This window comes from Paramisgurnus dabryanus, chromosome 24, assembly GCF_030506205.2.
Source record: "Paramisgurnus dabryanus chromosome 24, PD_genome_1.1, whole genome shotgun sequence".
NCBI lineage: Eukaryota > Metazoa > Chordata > Actinopteri > Cypriniformes > Cobitidae > Paramisgurnus > Paramisgurnus dabryanus.
The window spans coordinates 16,440,488-16,444,581 of NC_133360.1; positions in this window are offsets into that span (position 1 = coordinate 16,440,488).

Below are 4,094 nucleotides of genomic sequence, written 5' to 3' on the forward strand. Positions count from 1 at the left end.
GGGAATCCCACGTGATCCATTTAGATTTACTCCCCCCACCCACTCAGACCCATTCTCTCTGCGTTGATGGAGTGAACGGATTTTACGGAGGGGTCAGGGCTTGGCAGGTTAGCGCGGTCCAGTTAGCCCCTTCTTGTAGATGGAGAAGATGCCACAATTATGGGGGAAAAAAGCATCCTTCTTCACCGACAGCCTTTATAAAGTACACGCGTGCATTGTGACGAAATATTTTTGCAAGAAACATATAAAAATTTAAATATGGCTGAAAAAGACAATTATTTTAATTTAATTTAAATAGTAATCACATGTTTTTAAAATGCTTTCCAAAACTCTAAAACATTTTTTTCTTTTAAATATAATTTTCCCTTTTTACTGATGTCACAGCCTAGGATGGTCACTACTCAACCATGTTAATAATCCACACCCAGTGTGTTAAAAATAACACTGAATCAGTGAACTATTTTGTATTTCTTACTAAAACGACAACAACACTGCTGTATTATGGGTTTAAGAGTTCAGAAATCTAAAAGTCTAAAAATGACAGCCCTACTGAAAAATCCAGCTAAGACCATCATAAGATGGTGAGCTGGTTTTAGCTGGTCTCCCAGCTTGGTTTTAGCCGGTATTGCTGGTATAGCAAGCTGATCTAGCTGGGTTTTGGTCACTTTTTAAACTGGTCTAGCTGTGTTTTGGTCACTTTCTTTCTTTTAGTTTCTTCACTAAATCAGATTTTGTTGTTGTTAAATGCTTTTATACGGGTTTTGCTTACATTTTAAATGTTTGGGTTGCTTGAATTACAAAATCAAAATTGTAAGTTAAATTGTTGTTCATTACAGTGACGTAACTCGTGAGGAGTGATAAAGGAGGGAAATAGGGGAATGTTGGAGAGATACAAAAGGGGAATGGTCATATTGACTAAGTATTGGCACATGATCATCTATGGCGTGTGAATGTGTTCGCAAGCGCTATGTATAACTGAGCTGAAACCCAATGCCATTCTGTTTATATCATAACCAATTTATAGACTCTTACAAATGCTGGGTTATCTTCAACCCAGCGTTGGGTCCAATAGGGACCGTTGAGTTGTAATTTAAGATTTATCAATGCTAAAATCTTAATTGCTCATTGTTACTGTAGTTTAGTATACACAGCATTTACTGTTAACAAATACAAGTTTATTGTAGTGTTACTGTTTAAAAATACAGACTAATAAATACAGATGTTTTTCTTTATTCTTTTAAAGGTGTTGTTTTGGAGGCTTTAATTAATGATAACGTGACAAAATGTGTTTTAATTTACACAGGAAGAACTGCATAAGGCTTTGTTCATGTTAAACTGGGTCTAGCTGTCACAATTTTTCCTCCAGTAAATATTTCACGTGTTAGGTTCATTTATGAAAGACTATTTTTTTGAAAAAACTGTTTTTAGCTAACATTTTTACTGTTGTTGCCCATGAGAAAGCAAAAGTTTAGATCCAGCACAAGATACTGTCTATTGAACTTACAGTGACCTATCAAATATATATTTAAAAAGTTTCATCATGCACAGGAACTTGCCATTATACAATTCTTGCAAACATGATAATAATAAAAAAATACCTTTAACATATTTTATGTCCAGGTATTGTTAACTCAACCTCACCTACAAAATTATGATGAATTGTTAGTTTGTAGAATTCCCAAATGTAATTATCCAAAAATTCTGTAATTAAGAGACTAATTTATATATATTATCAAAGAATGAAGTTTCTGAAACCAACAAACAGTACAAACAACAAAATACATTTTATTAATGGACATTGTATTTAAAACCCAGTAGTTACTCAGATATGCGTACAGGCCTTATGACAACTTGCCCCAGAAGGTTTATATCTGCAAATTATTGTATCTATACAGTATCTAATTTTGTCTTTCTTTCAATTTTGTTTTAATTACCAAATCCAGGGGGAAATATAGTAAGAGCTGACTTTCTCTGTGTCAGCAGGTGCTGAAGACTGTTGTGAATACCACGCAAAGGTATCACTGTGGTTTCAAGGCCACAGTGAGAGTGAATAATTAATAAATGTCTTCTCGTTGACAGGAGTACTTTGGGAGCCATTAGCTCAGGTACCTGACCAGCGTGAGCATATTAGTGAGAAAGAGGTGATTCTGGAAAGATTGATTTCCCCACAAGTTGACGGATAAGAGCCATGGCCTGCACATTAATACCTGACCAGATTTCTATTCAGGGTGTGACTTCCTAACCGTAAGCACAAAAAAGCAAAGCATAATTGACTAAAGGAATGCTTGATGTGATTTCCTTAAAAACAATCTTTGCTCAGTGTCATGAACAATAAAATAAACCTTTCTTTTCAGATTGTGTATTGTGTTAGTTGGGTCACAGAGAGTCAACAGCTGTTTCAAAACCAACCAATTGTAGGCTGCCTCACTGCCTGCTTAATCCACCCAAAATAGAAGCTTGGTTGAACTTGAATACAAAGTAATCTGCACAGGAGACTTGACTTAAGTTCCAAGTAGAATAAATGATGCCTATCAGTGCACTTCGAGAGAAGTTGTAGTATCATTCCAAACAGTGCCCAAAAATACTTAAGGGCGAGTCAAAATTAATGCTTCTCTTTTATTTTGCTGATTGATACTTTGCTCCCAGAATTTTCTGAAATTTCATAGCACAAATTTACTTACATTGAATTTCAGATCTGTGGTTTGTTACACAAGTTAAACCAGTTGCAGCTTAAATGGGAAAATGTGTGTGTTACGTACAGAAAAAAGCACTCGATGTTAAATAATGTCAACATTTGCATGGCCATATAACAGAAATAGAGTAGATGTTAGGGAATAAACAGGAACAAAGCAAATGAACCCAAACAAGACTGCTAAACACTTTACATGATAGATTTATCATAGACCGCTGAAGGTATTTAAACAAATATTAAGGTAATTGTCAGTACTGACACCTGATATGTCTGAATAATTAACTTTTAGGAAACAGACTCTCCACGGTTAATGAAATACGACTCAAATTTCTGAATGAAAATATTAAATAAGTTTAATACTCAAACAATATCTTCACTTATAAGTAATGGAGAAACCTTGCTTGAGAAAGACATTTCAATGTCGACTTTAATAAACAACTAAACAATTGATGTATTTATTATCAAAATGTAAAATCTACTGTCATTAAAGTGTTATCAACATCAATAGTATTGTTTTGCATAAACAGGTGGAATAAACATTCAACTGAGATCAGTTTAGAGTACTCAGTACTCTTTTATTGACTAATGAAGATCCACAAATAGAGAGGTTTGATGATGATTCATAATCCCCATTGTGTCTTTGAGCAAAACACACAACCCAAAGTTATGGATTGAGCTTGGAATGAATAGCTGTTATTATTAATAAATAATTATTAAATTAATAAATAATATTCTTTACATTCTTTGCATTCTTTCTCCTTCATTTCTATTTATTGAAGCTACTAAATACAGAGAGTAGACTACACATATTAAAACAACTTTAAGTGAGCCATAATAACATATGTGAATTTTAGAGACTATACTTGGCAAATGTTTTGCACCTCAAATGTCAATGCAAGAACATTTTACTAATTTACAGATTGAGATTTAATATCACAGAGAGTACAGGGTCGAGAGCCTTTATAATAGCATATTAATAATAAATATTGAAATACATACATTGAGATTATTTTTTATTGTGAAGACAATGAATAAAAATGAGACGTAATGGAAAAAATTGCAATATGACATTTTGTATGCAATAAGAAAACTATAGTTTTAATTGCAATAGCTTTTTATCCAACATGATCTTAAGGAAAGTCGTATCTTGAGAACGAATGTCTTTGTCGTGTCACTCCCACATATTTCTATAGTTTTTCGTGCCCGTGGAACGACTTTCTTTTTTGTGTCATTTTATGTATTGTTTTCTCATTTTTTTTCTATTTTCTTGCCATTGTCGCTTGGGGTTAGATTTGAGGTTTGGGTTAGGATGTACTTTTATGTATTGGTTTCTACATGTTTTTTTTCAGCTTTTAAAACTATTCTTGCCTGGTGTTGGGGTTAGAGTTAGGGTGTCTAAAAA